General features: G+C 36.0%; 1 pseudogene; it reads right to left on the minus strand.

Annotated features, from left to right (window-relative positions):
* LOC119002853 (leucine-rich repeat-containing protein 31-like) overlaps positions 1-12,107 on the minus strand; it is a 43,277-nt pseudogene extending 31,170 nt beyond the window's left edge.
* Between the last annotated feature and the right edge of the window lie 10,244 nt (positions 12,108-22,351).

Consider the following 22,351-nt stretch of genomic DNA (forward strand, 5'->3'; position numbering starts at 1 on the left):
AATTTGGGATTGACAAAGAAGGGAGCCAAGTGTTTTAAAAAACTCTCATATACTTTTAGAAGTAGGATAATTATGTGGCAGGAATCACTAAAGTATATTCAACAGCAGAAGGCTCTGTTAATGGAAACCAGGTCCAGACAGTGAAGAATTGAGATGCCTCAGAGAGTGAAAGGTTTTTGATACCAGGCTAAGGAAGTTGAACTGGATAAGTCACGGAGGGTGTGTGCTTCTATTATATACCTTCCTATCTTTAGCCACCTTTATTTTTATTTTGCACAAATCAAAAAACTATAACAATGAGAAAAAGAATATATATGCTCAAACTGGTTAAACATAGCTAAAAGTAAACAAGGTAGGGGGAGGATATTTCCAAAACAGCATCCATGAACTCATGAAAAATTTTGCTAAAAATTATGACATTACACCAAAGAAACTATGTTTGATTAAATAAAAATAAGTAAATAAAATATCAAAAGTAGAAAAATTATTTGGCCTCAAAGGTGCAAATGTCATGTAAAGAATAAAGAAGTGTGTGAGTTGGAAGTAACCTAGGTGCCTGTCAGTAAATGAATGGATCAAAAAACTATGGTACATATACACAATGGAATTCTATGCAGCAAAAAGGAAAAAGAGCTCCTATCTTTTGCAACAACATGGATGGAACTGGAAAGCATTATGCTGAGTGAAATAAACCAGGTGTTGAAGGACAAATACCATATGATCTCACCTTTAACAGGAAGCTAAACAACAAAACAAACAAGCAAGTAAAATATATCCAAAGACACTGAAATAGAGAACAGGCTGACAGTGACCAGAGGGAAGAGGGGAGGGAATTTCAGGGGAAATAAGGGAGGGATTTAGAGGAACATACATAAAGGATACATGGACAACAACTGAGAAGGGTGGAAATAGGATGGAGGGGGGGGAGCACAGGAGTGATATGGGATGAGAGTAATAGACAGAAAACTGTACTTGAAAAATAATTAAATAAATTATATATATATAAAGAAGTGTAGAGGTACCATATGTAGATTATAATGTTAATTCAATGCATTATCTTCCCATGCATTTCACTATTATGAGGTAATATTTTGAAAAGCATTAATGTCTACTTATCTTTTCCCTTTGAGATGACCATCTTGGCAATCCAAAGTGTTTGTCCATCTACCTGATAGAGATAAGTAGAAAAAGAGGAGAATTTATTTTGCTGCAAAAAGAATAAAACTATGTTCATCTTTTGATGCATAAGATAGAATTCTTTAGCCTAGGAGGAGGATTTCTCATGGTGCCTTTTCTCCCTGGCCCATTTTTAGCACATAATTAGTAAGGCCAGAAAGGAGCAGCTCCTAGAGTTTCCCACAGGGTGTGGAAGATGCTATTTTGTCTAGGACAGCTGGTCAACCTCCAAGGGAGTGGCAGAAATAGGAAGAGAGGGAGAAAAAAGGGAGAAGAAATACCACCTACATTTCTGGCCTTTGCAGTGGCAAGAAAGAGAAGTAAAGGATGATAGAGGATATTTTTTCTGTTTACCCTGAGATTTTGACAGATGTCTACTGGATAAGTTGAGAGGCACAGTGAGGTTTTCTCCTAGTTTTCTGTTTGGGTCCCTAAGAGGCCATACTTCAGGCTTCTTCCAACAAAGGTTAGTGGATAATAGGCTGTTCATTTCTTTGAGGAGAGTGAACTCTTTCTTCCTAGGACTGTTTTAATGATCAGATCAGAGTAGGACTTAGGTTTGATTGGCTTTCCCCCCTCCTCCTGCTAGCAAGTGGGTGGAATAGCAAGGGAAAAAAAAAGCCCAATTACTTAGAAAAAATAAAAGCCACTATATTAATTTTCTGCACATTTGAATATTGATGAGTTAATTTTTTATTCAATCTATTTTAAATGCTTAATTTAAAATATGATGCTGAGAAATGTCAAAGAAGAAACATTCAATGGCATGTTAAAGCACTATAAGGAAGACTTTATTTAAAAGGGGCTGCTATCATGATAAGTACAGAAACAACTACAACGGAAGTTTGCAGTGGGGCAGTCGAATTTGCTCATCCTTAAGGACTCCACAAGCAAATGAGAATCTATAGTCAAGGGGTTGGGTGGGTCTGTGGAAAAAGAACTACTAATAGAAATAATCAGGGTTGAGGGGAATTCTGTTTACTCATAACACAGGCCAAGGTAATCAGATATCACCTGAGGGATGATGGAAAATAAGGAAGCCAATCAGATATTGATGATGATCAGCTACCTAGGGTAGGAGGTTCCTGCTAAACTGACTTGGCAGGGTTTTTGCTAAAGCTGAATTCTGTAACTGCACAGATGTGCCTAGGAGAGGGTTCAGGAGCCTGACTAAAGTTGGTCAAGCAAAGAATCTTTGTCACAACACATATATTTTCCTGCTTACATATGTGTGTATATACATATACATATATGTACATGCATACGCAGGAAAATATATGTGTTATAATTATAAAGTTACTGTGCTATGTCCTCCTCTCAACACACTGAAATAAAACTAAAGTTCTCAAAGATAAATGTCTTCTTTTGGAAAATTTAATTTTAATATAATACAAGGGGGGACACTCCCATAAAACCTGGAATTATCTTCTGGAGAGTGGGCCCCTTGTAGTACAAGCTTCCCCAGCTAGATGAGTGTTCTAGGAATTCATCTGTATCTGTACCAATGGCATTGTTGTGAAATGCTGCATTTGGCTTCAGTTAATTTTTTTGAAGATATTTTCAACACCTTTGCCCATCTCTTGATGAGTGATTTATGAGCACATCTGCCCACATCACACTAAGTGTTCATCCGTTTTTGACTCTCATGCCCCATCTTCCCTATTTACCGGATTTCACCCTGAATGACTTTTTTTTTGTTTCACCAGGTAAAAAAAGTCCTCTAAGGAAGGGAAATGGTTTGCCAATGTGGAAGTGGTGAAAGAAAAAATGACAGAAGCACTAAAAGTCATCAAAACCAACAAGTTAAAAAACTATTGAGCAGTGGGAAAAACATCTCAATAGGTGTATTGCATCAAATGGAAATACTTTGAAGAATATTGAAATTTAAACAGGTAAGAATAAATGTGCTTTTTAAAAAATAAATAAATTCTGCTTTTTTTTGGCAACCCCTCTGTCCCCATGCTTAAGCAGCAAGCAAGTCATAATAACAAAACATCTTTGGTTGTTTTAATTTTCAATTTATTCTATTTCAGTCATATTAATTATTTTCCTGCTGTCATAAAGAATTGAGGACAAAGAACAATACTATATTCTATGGTGTTCTTTTCTCCAGATTGTGGGACCTTCTATTTCAGTAATCGATGTATTAAAATGGAGTTTTCTCTTGGTAATTGTAGTGTACTTTTTCTTACAAGACTCTAGGTAAAGTCCAGAAGTGTATATGTACAAAACAATTATGTTAAAATACTTCAAACATGTGGAATTTTCCACAGAAAATACCAGGGTAAATTTAGTTCAAGGTATTGGGAGAAGGGAACATCTGAGGTAGAGTATAGATTTTAAATAGAAAGACTTCATATTGACCTCCCAGATTCTTAATCAGTAATTATACTGGAGAAAATTTTGATTTTTAAAATGTATGAAAATAAAGACTGATCATTTGGAATTGGGAAGAATTCCAGGACAGAACAAAGGCTTTTCACACATTCTTTTTTACGACATTGTTTTTCACATAGTAGTTACTTAAAAAAATTGTTTGCTGAATAAGTCAATGATCCTTCCAAACACCTGAAATCAATTAACCTGATCCATTTACCTGGAATACAGAGCACATTTTTCCAGAGCTGAAGATCTGTCGGCGGCACATTTGAATAATACAGCCATTTCATTTCCTCTGTCTCACTTCCCTTCACCTTCAATCCTGGCTTTCCTGTAAATGCCTTCGGCAGAGCTGAGGATTTTATCCCAGACCACTCCTCTCCTAGAGCCAAGCCCAGACCCACTGGTCTGGGGCACCGCCCTTAAGGAGCTTGATCATTCAGTTCTGGAGTTTGGATTTTAAAATATCTGCCAACAATGGGCCTTTGGATTTTTCTTTCTTTTTTACTGAAGTGATTTTTTATATTCATTACATTTTTTAAGAGTCTGCACTCTTTTCAAAAATGCATCTAAAATGAAATTATTTTATTTGATGCAACTGAGAAGGAAATCAATTAGATGGCTACATATTAAAATTTATTTTAATTATAATTCCTGTTGTTCCTCAGAAAGATTTGCAAATACAGTTATGGGTGAATTATTGCACTGAAATTTTAATTACTCCTCCATTTATTAATTGAAGACAGTCTACAGTGTGGAGGGAAAAGAAACAAAAACTAGTTTTGAATTCCAGCATTCTTCTATAAAATCTGTGGCTCAGACAAGTCACCAGACCTTTCCAAGTTTTTGTTTTCTCCTCTTTACAATGAAAGTAATACAATGAAATGAGGCACTGTGTCCAGCCTTCTTGAAATGTCTATGAAGGCCAGTTTCACTCTCTCCTTCAACTTCTCACTTTTGATGCAGAGAAGCCCAGTTGCTCTCTGTCGTTTTCTTTCGTCAGCAGGTTCGCGCAGCTCTGTTCTCACCTGTGACTCCAAAATCTTACAGTTCAGCAAACTCTAGTGTCACAGCTGGAGTTCCCCAGTGACCACAGTTTGAAGCAAGGACACAAGGCTGATGCTGTATGAGGAGTACAAAACAGAAGAGCAAGAGAGAATGCCAAGATTAGAGGCAGGGACAATATGAAGTTTCAAGAGGAGACACTGTCCTGTTGGACTACTGGCCATGCAGCACATTGCTGGATGGTCTGTACGGACACACTGCCTCCAAGTAATCCATGGGAAGGAGCGTAAAGGACACACATACCTGCACAACTCCATTAACGCCTGCTTTCCCACTGGAGCAAGTTCATTCCACTGGGAGAAAGCAACCTGTCCTCACTTTTGGGCTGTGGGGCCTGGCTTCTTCGGAGGCCCTTTAGAAGCCACATCTTGTGACCTGGGGTGATACAGTGTTTCCTTTTTGTCTACAAGTTGTGACAGGAATTGGTTCACTAGGTGACAGGTGACCTTGATAGGGAGAGTGTCTAGCACCCCAAAAGCAAAAGCTGGTTGGTCCCAGGGAAGCCCAGCATGTCTCCAAGAATGTAAATATGAATCAAAGGAATTACTCAATTAAAAAATATTCTCTGAGCATCCTATTTAAAGACATTTTCTTTTAGTTAGATGCAAAATTCAAGAGAGACCAAGGTCACAGGTTTGTAACTTGTCAGCAACAATTCCATCTGAAGCACAAGGAAGGTGTTTGTCTTCCATGCCTTTCATTCTCACCCTCCTGGTGGGAGAGTTCCACATCATTTCCACAGTTCCCACAGAGGCTCAGTCTACAAGCTCTGTTCCCTTTTTCTTCCACTGTTATTATGCAGAGAAAATGATTATCTGCAGACACAGTATAAACTCTTAAAATAGCTGTGGGCATGTCCCATTCTCAGCACTTAGCTCAGTGTGCCAACGGCATAGGTAATAAATCACTGAGACAGTTTCTGCATGTTCACAGCAGCATCACTATATCCTATCTGAGACCCAGGAGGACTATGCCTTTGTCTGTGGCTACATCTATCAGTAGGTAGCCCTTAAGTAACAATTCTCTTTTTACAATGATTAACAAAATGCCAGATCAAAGTTGGACAGGAGATAATATTAGTGAGAGAAGAGAAATGAAAAAGGGTTTTGACAATGAAAGACAGATGCAAGTCCTGGTTCTATAACTGGCTATCTGTCTGTATGTTACTTGAACTGTGAGAATATATATCACTTGATCTTCCTGAATTTCTGGATGATCATCTTTAAGAGATAGTAATAACTCTCATGAATTATTATAAACAAAAATTAAAAGGTTTATACATTGGTTAGCATATAATAAGTTCCCTCTGCATGGTACTTAATATCAGAACCAGAAATCTTAGTTAGGATATAAAATTCTCTCATTTTTCAGTTGGAAAAATGAAATCTGGCAAAGTTAAATGACTGTTTCCAAAGTCTTATGATTATTTAGTGACAAAGACTAATATATATTCTGCGTCTCTTAACAAAATCTAATGTTCTTTTTACCTTAAAACAGTGTCACCTTTATTAGGAGTCACATGTATTAGGTGTCACCTGTATTAGGAGTACATTAGGAGATCATATTTCTGATCTGGAGAATGATTACATTTCTCATTGTGATAAGAGCAAATTTTGATAATCTTAATGCATATTGGTGATTTAAATTAGAAGATTTTCTTATCTAGAGAAAAATTTTGTATAAAAGCAAATGCATTAGCAAAGCATAATTTATTTAAGGGCCACATAACTAAGTTCAAAACAACTTGATTTCCTTGGTGCATACTCTGAACTTTCCTCCAGCAATCAAGGATAGTATATTTAAATGTGATTTAACAGTACTTAGTTGATATGTTATTTAATTTATTGCATTGTGTGCCTGCACAATTTCATCATTATACTGCAAAAGCAAGTCTACTGAATAAATGCCTCAGTTTCAGCTACTTCTTTAGTATTAGAATGCCATTTTCTCATTATTCATGTATCTATTTTATTTTATGCCATAATAATTTTGAAATAAAATGCCATTCCTTACTTTCCTGTGTGTAAATGTATATTTATATAACGTCCAAAATGATCAAGATGAAACGCTGCTTAGTATAAAAGTCCTTTCACGTCCAGAAGAAATGGTTTTGTAAACTGAAGGTCCACACTAAAAGCATAGCTCTATGCATGATGGCCTAATGGCTTCCTTGAAAATATTCTGCCAGAGTCATTTTTTTTTAAAAAAACAACCCTGCAAAACTAACTTCACTTCTGAAAATATAGTAGTGGTTTTAAGGTACAGACCTTATGGTGAATGGAGCTTTTTGTCATAACATTTCTGTGGGTGGCAAAATATTTAAAATGGAATTCTGGTGTATCTGGTACATCAGGATCTTCTTACACTAATCCACCATTGTAACTTTGAGGAAATCAAACTCTTCGGAGCCCCTGGTCCCTTTTCTCTCTAATCATAAATAGGACGATGAAATATCTGAACTTCTCTCATCCTTGGAAGAATGTTGTGCTAAATTCATTTTTAAGTTGTATTCTATTTCATCAGTGACATTATCTTTGCCCAGCAACTTCAAGAATCTCTCTTCTCCACAACCCTTTTAATCATTCCATCAAACCATGACCTTGGTCTCACAAATGTTCCTTCACTAGCCCTACTCCTCTCTTTTCCCTTTATAAGCTAATTTTTTCTTATTTTCTCGTCTTTGATTTAACCGTATATGAGAGAAGAGAACATTACAAAAACTTCACTTGGTAGGTGTGCCAGGAATAGAAATACAGATAGATAAAGAGAAAATCAATGCATAATCAGGGGAATTTTTGATTTTCAGTATGGCACAGGAACCTGGAAGTTATCACTCTGTCCTAACAACTAGTAAAAAGCTAAAAAAAAATCCCCTGTGAAAAACCCACAAGTTTCCTTAGGTCTGTTAGAGAAGTGAGGTCACTGGGCCAACTGCTGCCCCCATGACTAAGGAGACAGACAAGTGGATACACAGAATCCAATCAGAACCATGTTGGGGAAGGGAACTAACACACATGGCTCTGTTGGGTTATCTGGAATAACATTTACTGGGTTAAGAATAACAGACATGGTAAATGAATGTATTTAAAAATAATAGCTTCCTCATTAGCTGCCATTCAATAACAAAGAAATTAGAAAAATAACTGAAAGAAATTATTAGAGGCCCCAGTAACTGGGAATGCCTAGTATTTCTAACCACTTCCCTTGTGGTAAGGCACTCTAATTCTAATTTTAAAATATAACATAAAATAGAATAGAAGCAATGATCCCTTTAAAAATGAATATATTACTCACAAAGATAATACTAAAGTAAAAAACATGGTGGGACATAAGGTTGAGATTTGAAAAATAGAAAATATATAACACATGCCATTTTAAAAATTTTATCTTGATCTATAAACAAATGGGAATCAAATGGTGATTTCTCTTTCTTTTCTCATTGTTCCTTGTTTTTAAAAAAAAATGCAAAGGACCTGAGTAGACACTTCTTCAAGGAGGACATACATATGGCCCATAGGTATATGAAAAATCACTAGCCATCAGCGATACAAATTAAAACCACAGTGAGATGCCACTTCACACCTGCCAAAATGGCTATCATTAATAAATGAACAAATGAGTGTTGGCAAGGTTGTAGAGAAAAGGAATGCTAGTGCACTGTTGGTGGGAATGCAGACTGGTACAGCCACTGTGGAAAACAGTATGAAAGTTCCTTTAAAAATTAAAAAAAACTACTTTTTGACCCAGTGATTCCACTGCTGGGAATATACCCTAAGAATCCCAATACACGGATTCAAAAGAACTTCTGCACCCCTATGTTCATTGCAGTGCTATTTACATAGCCAAGAGATGGAAACAGCCTATACATTTACATAACGAAATGTTATACTGCAGAAAAAAAGGAATCCCTACCTTTTGCAAAAGCACGGATGGAACTGGAGACTATAATGCTAAGTGAAATAAATGAGTTAGTGAAAGACAAATACCATATGATCTCACTTACAAGAAGAATCTAATGAATGAAATAAACTGATGAGCAAAATAAAACCAGAGGTATAGAATCATGGAAGAGACTGACATCAGTCAGAGGGAAGTAGGTAGGTAGGAGGGGACTATTGCAAAGAAGATGAAGGGATTAGTCAAGGAACACTTACGAAGGACTCACAGACATGGACAACAGGGTGGGATCGACTATGAAGTGGGGAGGGGAGGGTTGGGCAGAGAGGATAAAGGGGAACTATTGGAAAAAGAGCAAAACATAAAAAAATGATAAAAGAAATTCATTCATGTTATTAAGTTAAAAGAATATAGAAGTATATATAGTAAGGTATGAAAGGTTCCTTTCACTTTCCTCACAACTCACAATTAAGACCAAAGTAGCTAATTATTTAGTTTGAATTACTCTATAACTTTTTCATGTAAATCCATATATAATTTGCCTGACACAAAACAATAAACAATTGTTTATTGTTCACAAAACAATAAACATTACTCTGTAACTATAGTTTTTAAAGATTTCATTCATTTATTTATTTATTTATTTATTTATTTATTTAAAAGAGGGGAAAGGAGGGAGAAAGAGGGGGAGAAAAACATCAATGTGTGGTTGACTCTTGTGCATCCCCTACTGGAGACCTGGCCAGCAACCTGGGCATATTCCATGACTGAGAATTGAACCAGCCACCCTTTGATTCCCAGGCTGGCACTCAACCACTGAGCCACACCAGCCAGGGCTGCTACTATTTTTTAAATTTGAGCAGAATTTCACCAACATTTTTTCATGTCTGTAGAGTGGATCTTCTAAATTCTTTTTAAATACATTGTGATACTCCATGAGGTAAATAGATTCTAATGCTCATTTAAGTTGATTACATTGTTATGCATACTTTTTAACTTTTAATTTTAAAATAATATCAGATTAAACAAATTTATAAACCTCTGATGAATTTTAACATCTAACATAACCGTAGTAAAAAAATCATAACTAGAAAATTAAATCAACATCACTAGTAACCAATAAATAAACTTCACTAAAATGTTTCCGAATTGAATTTAAACTTGAATTAGTGGAATTCCACTAGTGCCTTCTTTACTGACTCATCACTAACCCAGGATCACACATTCTGTTCAGTCGTCATGTCACTTTTGTAGAATTTTTCTCAACCTAGATTTATGGTGTTTCTTCATAACTTAAGTGATGTCTTTTGGGCAAGAATACCCCAGAAGTGATTTTGAGTCCTACTTGGTATATGATGTCCGTAGGTACATCATGTCCATATCAATCATTGCTGGGGACTTTAAATTGGTCACCTGGTGAAATTAGAGTTTTCTAAATAGTTTTTTAGAGGTTTTATCCCTATAAAATCACCATTTTTCATTTATAATTTTTAAGTAACTAAGAAAGACCACTTTGAGAATATGAAAATATCCTGGTTCTCATCCAACTCTTTCCCACTAATTTTACCATCCATTAGTGATTCTTGTCTGCAGCAATTATTAGTGGTTTATGTGCTGATTGATAATATTCTATTACCATCATTCTCTGTTTGTTAACTAGAATTCTATTGTAAGAAAACTTATTCTTCCTCCTTCATGTTATTTATCTATTCTTTATTGTATAATATAAGTTACAACCCATTACCATCAATATTTATCTCTTTGTTCAGTTTGTTCCATATTTGTCCATTGGGATCCCTGTAAGTTGCCTTCTGGGTCTTTATAACATGACCTCACAATTTTTTAGCTCTTCCTTATTTCTGGAACTTTCTCTGTCCAAGAACTAGAATCAGCCATTTCACCAAGGAACCCCAGTATATATTTATCCATACATCCAAACATAGCTATATCTACTTTTGTATTTCCTGAATATATGTGTGTATGTCATACAGGCACACATGTATGTATACATGTAGATAAAAACTGTGAATTCATATTTATATCAACTTCCTTGCAGATTCATAGTGTTCCTTCTGGCCCTTTTATTACCTGTAATATCTTTCTCCAGCAGTAAGAAGCCTAGTTCTGATTATCCACAATATATTTACTTATTTGTATAATCTTAGAATACATATGAAGTATTTTCAGAATTGTTAAAATACAATCCTATGAAACAAATTTACTAACTATAAAACTATATTTGTATACTTTTTTGTTTATAGTTTTGCAATATATAGTTGAAACACTGTTATATAATACCTGGATTATAACCATATAATACCAGGATATGTATTATATCCTGGTAGTATGTCTTTCTAAACTTCAAAACACAGTGAGAAATTATCAGATAACATTACAGGCAATACAGCAGATGAGTAGATAATTAGATATGTTCAACAGTCATAACCAAATGAAACCAAATTGTGCATATCTCTGCTGGCTATGTACATTTAGCGTGCTATGTAGATTGCTCTATTGATAAAGAAAGTGCTTTTAAAAGCATTGTGGGGCTGGATTACAAGTTGAGTATACTTTTGAAGAGAATATTCCACCCCCCCTTTGGCTAATGACTTAATATTAACATACTAATAGTATTAATATGTTATTCTAGAAATGGTTGAACCCAGAACAACTAACAGGTAAGAGAATAGCAATTTCAAAAAGTTAGTTTTTTATTATGATTTTTTTAAAAAATGTGTCATTTAATACTTTGTCCCATCAGTAATTCTTAATTTTATCCCTCTTGAAAATTCTATACATAATCTATAAAATAACAAATTACCTTTTATTTCTTAAACTTTGTTTTGAAGATGTTGAAATGATATAAGGAAATTAAATATATTAGTAGAACATTTAAAATACCAGAGATCTTGGAATTTAGTATCCCTAAATACTCTGAACTTAATATAAAAGGAAATGAAAGGGAACCTGATAAGGAAACCAGAGATTTATACAAACACAAACTAATGCCTCTGTTTATTTTTTGGCACACCAGCATTACATTAATCTACTTACATGTTATATATCTCCATGGACCTTAGGAGCACAAGCACTTCAATGATGTTTATAAATAATTTAAATTCTTTGTTTGAAAACAACCCATCAGCATATAATCACAGAATTGTACACTTCAATTAATGAATTTCTTACTCTCAAAAACAAGTGTTTTTTGACAGGCTGGTTTTTTGGTATTGTCCCTGAAGAATCACTAGGTTGCCTCACAGGCAACTTGAGGAGTGTATGGAGGGAATACTATAAGACCCAAGAATAAACAAGAATAAACATGAGAATCACTACAATGAACACACATATCACCTGAATGAATTACTCTGAGGTCATCTTCTTAATTCCCTCAAGGCTTCTCACAACAGACTCGCCTTCTTCATTACCTTGACTTTGACCACCACCTGAGAAGTCTGACTTCCTCTCCGCTCTGCTTGGTTTTCATTCCCCCTTTTCAGCCCTGTTTCCAGCTTCCCTTGCAGGCCAGCTGTCTCTCCCTTTACACTGTGCACTCTGGTGGCAGGGGGTGGCTCCAGTTGAAGGGCCATCTCTTACACGGTTAACATTGCTGCAAACGTTCTTTCTCTTAAGTGAAACAAAAGCCGGATCTTCCCCAACACACATCTACCTTCCTTAAAAACCCAAGCAAATGAACTTATTCTCTTTCCTTCTCCATTTCCTACCTGACAAGGCCTAGAGAAAAGCTGCAGGTAACACATCAGCCTTGCTTTTCTACCCAGGGCCATCAGAGCATTGCCATGTCCTCAACTGAGAAACAATGCTGACTGACCAATACAAATATCCTTTCTTTAATTCTGTGCTTTCCCTGTGAAATGCTTGCTGTGGGAAGTAGAGGAACCATGTGAGTGGCCCCAGCACAGTCTCATTCACAGGACTGCTCTTATGGGCACTGGTGATTCTGGGGTTTGCAGTTGCTGCTGTGGAACACTTAGCCCTTCTCCTCTGACCAGATGTTATGACTTGATGCTACAACTTCCTCATCCATTCACGGGCATTCTGCAACTTCCCTCTTTCCCCTGACACAAAAATTTTACCTTTACTTTTCTGTTTTTCCTCCAGTCCCAGAGCAGAATGAGTAATTATTTTTAAAAGCTTAACTGTGCTACTTATGTTCACAATCAGTTGCCTCCTTTTCCTTCAAGAATGTGTTCCAAAAATAGTCTCAAGTTCCCTTTGTAAAGAGGTATTTACTTTTCTTTGCATGTCATTCTGTACATTCAAGAAGTAATACCTCTGACAAAAAAGAGTTTGAATCCACTGCCTTAACACTCACGCTCTCCTCAAGCTTTTTAAATATGTTTTTTATGTCCTGTTAAAACTACACCAGTGACCACATAGTAAACAAATCCACAAGCCTTTTTATTTTTTGTGTTCATACTGCATTGTTTTTTTAGCAGCTAACATTTTTCCACATCTCAGTTCTTTGCAATGTCTTATTCAGCCCTAGTTCATTCATTCAACAGTATTTTCTGAGGCCTAGGATGAGGCTAACACTGTCCAGGTGCTGTGGACACACAGCAAACAAAACAGACCAAAAATTTACCTTCATGAAGCAGATGTTATGAGATAAGTAAATTAATAGTATATTAGAAAGTGATAAGATCTGTGTAGAAAAATAAAACAAGGAAAGACAGTGAGGGTGAATGGGTTTACAGTCTATAATTTTCTTAACAAGGGTTAAAAATAGCCTCTTTGAGAAGGTGTCATTTATTGGAGCAAAGATTTAAAGGAAGTAAGGGGTGAACCATAGAGGAATGTAGGGAAAGAAGAAGGGCAAAAGTCAGTGTCAAACCTGGGAGAAGAACAGAGAGGCATGTGCAGGGAGCAGTGTGAGCCCTGGCTAGGGAAGCAGTACGGGAGGTCAGCAAAGTAAAAGACTGGGGTGGGTCATTTATTAGAGATGCTGGCTCTACAGACAGGCTCACCTGGAGGGAACAATTCAATTCTTTCCTGAATGATAAATAGGAGTGTTCTGGAAAGAGAGAATTCCATGTACATTTGTGTCAGCGTGTCATGGTGTGGGTAACTGGTAAGTAGTCTAAGGTAGCTTGAGCTAGGGCCCTTGTGAAGAAGAAAAGGAGAAGGAAGGAAATAGGCAGATCATGAGGGATATGAGCACAAGGTTAAGATGGTTGAATTTTATAGCCCACAGACAATGAGGGCTCATCAAAGCAGTTAGACAAAGAGAATGGTGTCCAAGAAGAAGTTTAAACCAGGTGCCAAGGCTATACAAAAGTAAAGAGTTTCCTGACCGTGTGGGCTTCTTAAGCACCCTTCTCCATGCCCAGCCATAGTCTCCAATCACCACACGTTCCTGGACAGTTTGCTGGGGCCACTTAGCCTATCTTGCTTTTCTGTTTCTTCCCTCTGCTCCCTTGTGTTGCTTATCAAGCTGCTGTCTCTCACAGTGTTTGGAATTGTGTTTCGTGGTTCTGGAGTTGGAACTCAGCAAATCACATTTTTGTTTGCCAGCTGAGTCCTAGGAAGACCTAACAGTGAAGAGAGATGGGAGGCTGGAAGAGAATGGAGGAAAACGTTCTTTCTTTTCTGCTGCTGTTCTTTCCAGTGTCCTCCCTCTTGGGCAGCAGCAGTTGGTTCCAGTAGTAATTAGTTACAAATTCCTTCCTTTATATTTTAAATCCTAAATAGCCAGATTAGAGATATTAGCAGTCACGTGGTGCCCAGATCCTCAGAAGTGTGGGTTAAGCTCCATGGGTTTCCTTTTCAGACTTCCTGAGGAAACAGTATCACCTGGAGAGTAGCTGTCTTTAGAGGTAGTGGTTTCAGCCCTGTGGGAACCCTGCTCCCAGCTTCTGGAGTCTACTGGCCAGTCATTCCCTTTGGTTCCATTAACCCTACAGATGAGGAGCACCCCTGGACATCACAGTGTCTGTCTTATTTCAGTTTTGTTTGCGTTTTGCCTTTGCAGTCCTCCAGCACTAATGTAACCAATTTCCCATATTAAATCTTCTCCATTAAAGTAGCTGGTGTAATCACTGTTTTCTTGACTATACCCTGACAGATACATTTCTTTATTTTCCTTCTTATTCTGAACATTCAACTAAAACAGTTCATAGGTCTTTGTTCCTAATGAATCTTTAAGACATTCATCTGTTTGGTTTTTATTTTTTTAGATTCAAATAAAAACATACTTTGAACCAAATACACAAGGATCTGAGAACTTGTGATGTTTAAGACATTGTGTTAGACAACATAACATTAGTAGCAGAGCTATGGTATTTTCTATGTGTAGATAGAGATCGACATAGATAGATATAGAGACAGGTACAGCTATAGACATAGCTATAGATACAGAGATATAGAGATACAGATATAGGTCTGAGCTAAGCAATAAAAGTCTTCCATAAAACATAAGATTTTGTATTCTACTTTGCCATGCACATTTATGTCATTTCAACAATTGGAAATATTGCCATCTTTTTACTGTAGGTAGATAGTTCGATTTTCTCATTCATACACTGGCATAGCAAACACTGGCTCATGTATCAGCATTCTCTTCATGCCAGTGTGCTATAGAATACACAGCTTTTGATCTCCTTCCTCCATGCCTTCCTTTCTTGACTAGGCTATTTGAAGGAGGAGGGTGAGGGGAGTTGGTAGGTGATTGTTAACTCAAGCAACAACATTTTAAAATGGACAAGAAAAATTTTGAGGTTCAGAAGTCAGAAAGAGACTAAAAGTGAGGATTCAGCAACATTATAAAGAATGAATGTTGGCATTAGTTAGAAGCTTTGAAAATCAAATACCAGTTTAAAGGCAGTTGGTACATTGGGCCTCTTAGGAAGTTGAGAAGACACATTTCATATCCTTTGTTTGAAAGGAATGAATTCTCAAGCTGCTAGATTTCAATGAACTGAAAGGTACATTATTTGTGGAATATATTTAAGAATTCCTAAGGGTGCTAGATCAACAGGAACTGGCATAATTTATTATATTCCAGCTGACAGAGTAAAGAATAAGACAATTCTGTATAAGGTTCACATGAAAAAGGAAGTCAAGTGTAAAAGAAATCAGATCTTATTTTTTCCTGATCTCTAGCCAAATGATCAGTTAAGAGGTGAACTTTTCTTCCAGCAAAGAAATGTTGCTTGCCAGGAATGTGGAGGTAAGCTATCTTATTCCAGACCAAACTGGGAATGAATTATGAAAGTGAAACTTATATCTTTTGGAAAACCCAGTCAACTAAATATCTGATGCAAAATATTAAAAGGGGTTGAATTCAGGAAGATCTGGATTCTAACTTAATCTCAGAGGGAATTCAAGAACTCTGTGGTTTCTCTTTTATTTGAATCAAAATTTATAGCTCTTATGTTTGTAGTAAAAACATAATGCTTTCTGAAGTTTGTATATGTGTTGTGGAGCTTTTAAATCACCATTTCATTTAAACAGCAGCAGATGTGCTTTTAACTTATGACAGTTCTGTATCAGGTGGGGAACATAGTTGTTTGAACATTTCGGCAGCATCCTCAACAACTGCATTGGCCTGCAAGTTAACAGTGTCCTAGGGTAGAAATTATCCAGTCCTTGAAATCAGGCACAGTGGTGCTATTCATTGATGCTCCAGTAAATTTACAAACAAATCTGACATAGCCATAATTTGAATGCATAATTATTAAATATTATTTTATGGTTTTTAAATGAATTGAAAAAATCCAGCTATGTTTGAAGGAGAACATAATCACTGTCATTTGACACTTGCTTATAACAGGCATTCATTTGTGATTGGCCAGCATTGGATTCTCTTGAAACAAGTAGAGCATTTCTGGTGAGGGGGTATAAGCTATTTAAAAATACATTAAATTTTATAATATTATTCATTAAAATAAATAGACTGTCGTTGGACTAATGTAATGTGTATAAAATAAGTGTTGCTCCCTCTCCCAATATTTTGTGAAGTAAGGATGCTAACAGTCTATTGTTAAAATACTTTTTAGAAATTGTTGAACTGTGATTTATGAAATTATTGTTAGGATTTTTTAGGTCTTAATAAGAAACAATGGGTGTTAGTTTATATAACAATCTTCTTCAGTGAAGTTGTAAATTAATTTTTCACTGTAGAAAAATTTCCATTTCTATGGCAGGAGACTCTGTAATGTACTTACCTCAAAACCACGTGCTGATCAACATTTTTAAAGTGACTTATTTGGAAAGTAATGCAAATACAGTTAAAATGCCATTAGACCTTCTGTTGAACTCAGTATTTTGTTGTAGCAGAATTTCATTCTAAAAAATTACACTGCTAAAAACCACAATGTCATACCTTGAGTCTAGCAAAGAAAAATAAAAGTTGGAACCTTTTACAAGTTTTCTCCCACTGGTATTTTGAAAGTTGATCTTGGTTTTTCAGGTTTAGAGTGTTCATGATGTTTGTGCTGAGAGTTTGAACATAAAGGTACTGGGGAATTGTCTCTCCTATTAGAAGAGATTATGACAGAGGTAGAAATAATTCATTAATTAATATTTGGCCAAAGATACTTGATGTAAAATGTTGTAAAACTGAGAATTAAATAAATTATAGTCAATAGCTAGTATATACAAAAGTACTCTAATAAGAAAAGTTATTAGTGGCATAAAAAGAAGTCAGTGAGCCCTGGCTGGTGTAGCTCAGTGGATTGAGCATGGGCCTGTGAACCAAAGGATCATGGTTCAATTCCCAGTCAGGGCACATGCCTGGGTTGCAGGCCGGTTCCCAGGAGGGGACACATGAAAGGCAACTATACATTGAAGTTTCTCTCCCTCTCACCTTCCTGAACCCTCTAAAGATAAATAAATAAAATCTTTTTAAAAATCCATTCCATTTTTTAAAGCCAATTAAATAGTACAAGAATTCAGAGACCAACAAAATTTGTATCCTGAGGGAAATAAGAATGGAATGACAACGAGGAATGTGATTGATAGGCAACATCTAAGTGACCTCTGCCTCCTAATATTCACACCCTTATGTCATCTTTTCCCCATGAACAACTCTTTACTAATGATCAGAGTCCAAAAGTGACTGTATTTCAGTTGTGAGATTGCTACAAATTGACACTGGCTTCCATTTTGACTGGTCTCTCTTGCTCTGCCACTTGCTCAGTGAAGGAAATGGCCATGTTGGGAGCTGTCCAGGGAAGCGGCAGAAAGCTGAGGGCAGCTGACCATCAAAAGCCAGTGAAAGTCTCAGGAGCTAGTCAACTGCCTGCAGGGGACTGAATCCTGCCAACAACCACAGGAGTGAGTTTGGAAGTGAATTATCCCTCCAGCTGAGCCTGCAGAGATGGAGGCATCCAGCTAAATTATGCCCAGACTCCTGGTGCAAAGAAATTATGAGATTATAAATGTGAGTTATTTTAAGCTCCTTATTTTTGGAGTAACTTGTCATAGAACCATGAGTAACTCTTACAAGAAGAACTAGGAAAGAGGAGAAAACATTAGATAAATGGACCTAAGTAAAAGAAGGGGGATAACAGTGTTTTCCTAGTGGAAGGAATTGAATAAGAGATGCACAGAGCTAGGAAGTATCATGGTGTATTTGAAAAAAACAATTATTTGAATTTTCTGAATGATAATGTACATAAATATTTTGCAGAGATTATAATTTAAAACAGTAATACACTGAAGTCTCAACATAGATAGTCTGGAAAGTCGAATTTAGAATTTATCTTGTATTTAATTGAATTAGACACATTAGGGGAGCAAAGTATTACTCTAGGAAGTTGTGCTGAAAGTAATGTGTAAGATGAATTAAAAGGGAAAGACAAATACTGTTAGAAGACTATGTAATGGAATAGGGGGAAAAGTAATGAGTAAGGATGTGGCATAAAGACATGAGAAATTAAGGTAATGGAAAAATTGACCAAATATTTGTTTTTTTATCTTCTGACATTGTTTGGGATCTTGAGGAGAGAGATAAGATGCTTGTAAGAATTTAATCATGGGATACTAGAAAAATAGTGAAGCAATATGAACACTACAATATGAATTATGGATAAAAAAAACAAGTCTTGTGTTTTTGCTCTTTTAAGACAAGATATAAATAAAACATTGTGGTGACAAAGCAAGGACACTGGTGATCAATTTTAGGATAGAATTTACATGTATGTTATATTTAATGATGTACGAAAAGATCAAAGTGAGAGTCCAGAAAGAGCCTTGGAAACTGTCCACATTTAGGACTTGAATGAAAATGGATAGAAGAGCCAGAGAAAGATGAGCATTAGTAAAAGAGAGTGGTTGATCTGAACACAGTGCATATAAGTTCTTGCACAAATAGAAGATCAGAATGCAGTGTTTTAGGCCCAAAACAAGATAACTGTACCCAACAATGCTATCATTTAGAATCAAAAGATACATGAAGAGCTTCCTAGATAAGAAAAAGCTAAAGGAGCCCATCACCACCAAACCAGTATTCCAGGAAATGTTAAAGAGTCTTCTTAAAGAAGGAAAAGAGAAATAAGATAAAAATATGAAGAATAACATGGCACTAAATACGTAGTTCTCAACAGTGGACTCTTAAAAAGAATAAACTAAACAAATAAGTAGAAGTGAGGAAGACTCATAGATACAGAGAACATTTTGACAGTTGTCAGGTGGGAGTGTGGTTGGGGGGATGGGTGAAAAAGGTGGAGGGATTAAGAAGTACAAATTGGTTGTTATTGGTTAGCTATGGGGATGTAAAATACAGCATAGAAAATACAAAAAAAAAGTATTTATCTGTCATTCAAAGAGGGGGATGTAAAATACAGCATAGAAAATACAAAAAAAAAGTATTTATCTGTCATTCAAAGAGATGTCAGAAAGCTGCCATATAATCTCTACATTTTTAGAAAGAATTTGCACATAGGTTATACTTAATTTTTATTGTTCCTTCAAAAAACCTAAAATTATAATAAACCCAAGTAATTGAACTAACTTACTTGCCACATGGTATTTTTAAGAAGGAAGTATCTTTGCAAGACAATTACATAAATTTTAGAGTCCTTCTTTGTGTTAAATAAACTTTAAAAAAATTTCAGCCACAATTTATTTATTTATTTAACAACTCTGTATCTCCCACCTTCTATATGCAGAGGATCAGTGAAGGTTTGGGGGCAGCATAATAAATAAAATTCTCACCTACAAGGACCTTACATTTTGACAGGCTACTTTAAATCTCTGATAGAATTATGATACTTTCATAAAAGGGAATGCTTAACTGTATCTTCACCTGTGAAGAAGATTATGTAACTAGCTGTAGCAAATTCGATGTCAGGTCTTACTACCATATAAGAACCAGTTTAATGTAGTGTATTTGTGGGGGAAAAACTGGGGGTGGTTTGAATTCACTTTGGCATTTTTTCACTTGATAGCTGCTTCTCTGAGTTGTTAGCATCTGTCTAGCACTATTCTACTGCTTATTTCACTTATTGATGGTTTTGGCCTGGAGCTCATGTTGCCCTTCATACCATGACATTATTACAACCCACTCAGAGGATCTGGCTTCAACCCTGATACTCTTCCACCTGCTTCTCCACAAGGCATTTGATAGGACACAGAAATATTCAGCAGTATATTTCTGCTAGTCAGGAATAGCACCATGATTATGGTAGTCATAGTGAGGCTGGGGTGGCCAGAGGTAGAAAGCTGATAGAAGGCCAAACCAGAGTAGTCATTAGCATTCCAAATTAGGAACTGCCTGTTTGTTATTGACACCCTTAGTTCACGCAAACATTTGAGGTGTGATGGTAGCACCCCCAAGTCTAATCCCAGTTGTAACTTCTCATCTGCATAAAAGCAAAACAAAGTTTGGGACAGTTTTTTAGTGTCATATGCAAGCAATTTAAAACAATATGTAGCACAAGTAAGCACAATAAATATTGTTGAAAATAAATATATGTAAGCTATAGTTCTGCCTGATTTTTCTAAAAGTCTTATATATAGCAGGTAATTTGTGGTGTTATCTCTGTTGTCTGGTTAATGTGTTTCATTAGAAAGGTGATGTAAAAGAGTAGGTACTAAGTTTCTTTGACATACAGACTGGTTTGCTTTATTCAGTGCTATAAAACCAATCTCAGCTTTTGTCAGGAATGCCAAAAATTAACCACTGAACCAACAGTCTTACTGAAGACCTATGATCGTGTGTCCAGAACTGAGGAATCTTCCACAGGCCTGAACACAATACACTTCTTAAAGAATACATGGTAGAAGGGACAAAGAAGGCAAGGAGTCAAGCACAAGAGAAGATTTAGCAGGATTAATACTTCACTACAACTGGGGAAAATGTTCAAACCAGTGAGTCAGAGATTCCATCTTTCTTCAATGACAGGTCATTATCTTTTATAGGTAATTTTACCCAAGTGTAAACATCTGCACTTCATAATGATCAGCATTAAATAAAGGAGAGCACTGGAAAATTTCCAGCAAATTGGGAAACGGGGAAGGGTAGGCAGCACATTCTTTACTATTTTGGTTAAATTAAGAATATTTGTTCCTATCCATGCTCTATTTCTTTTATATATAGGTAGGAATTGCTGTAGAGTTATAATCTGAGACAGTGACAATGCCATTAATGTTTACTCTTGCTGCTGCTGCCTACCTTTTTGAACAATGATGATAGGAAAATCTCTATGAGCCTCTCTCTCTCTCTCTCTCTCTCTCTCCATGGCTCATAAGTAATCACCTTTCCCCATCTGAAACAAATTAACTCCTAGGGAGGAGATGTTCCAAGCGCTTTCACGGACTTGTTTCCAAGGAAACAGCTTCTTTTGTCCATATAAGTCCTGCAGTTCAGACAGTAGATTGTTTTGTATCATCAGACAAGAGTCTAGAGAAACCAATGAGTTTACATGGACTTTAGAGTGTTAAAATCAAGCTAATGATCCCACTGAAATTAGTACTGATCACCATTTAGAAAAACAGTCTCAATCTACTGCAGGAGATTGTGGAAAAATGCTACGAGTGGAGTTTTAAAACACTACTTTCCTATGTTGTGTATATCATAAAATGGCTTCACAAAAGGAATCTCCTCAATTCTGTCAACTATAACATCCTTCAGTCTTGTGGAGCCCTCTACTGGAAAGTTTTGTGTAACAAAAAAGGTATTTTGTTTTTCAAAATTCATCTGTGTCAATTATGTTGGTAAATATTATTTAACTCTTGATTTTATATTTCAATACTTTCAAGTTACTCTAAGCAGTTTCTCTTAATTTGTTTGTTGTTGTTTCATGGTGGCAGATATCAGAATTCTTAAGGATACTTAATCTAATTTCCTCCACATTGGATACAAACTGTTATTCTAATTTAATTCTTTCAGCTTGAAGACATGAATAAGCTCTTTTAAATTGTGAAGCCTTCAAAAAACAAGCGAAATTCAAAATTTATATATCTCACTCTTGTTAATTAGTCTGAGTTCCTCTTTTAAAAACCTTATATCAAGATCATATTTAAAAAATATATATATGCACTGGCTGGTGTAGCTCAGTGGATTGAGCTCGGGCCTGCAAACCAAACAACCGCGGTTCAATCCCCAGTCAGGACACATGCCTGGGTTGCAGGCCAGTTCCCAGCAGGGGACGCACAAGAGACAACCATACATTTATATTTCTCTCCCTCTCTCCTTCTCTTACCCTCTAAAGGTAAATAAATAAAATATTTTAAAAAATAAAATAAAATATATAAAAGAGATACAATAAGAAGAAAAGTTATAGTATTTTTAAGGTGACATGATGAAACTTCAAATATTACAAGGCCAGAACTCTATTGCTTTAGGCAGGAGAAATTACAATATTTACCA

This window comes from Sturnira hondurensis, unplaced genomic scaffold, assembly GCF_014824575.4.
Source record: "Sturnira hondurensis isolate 20B ecotype Veracruz unplaced genomic scaffold, ASM1482457v3 Scaffold0018292, whole genome shotgun sequence".
NCBI classification, from domain to species: Eukaryota; Metazoa; Chordata; class Mammalia; order Chiroptera; family Phyllostomidae; genus Sturnira; species Sturnira hondurensis.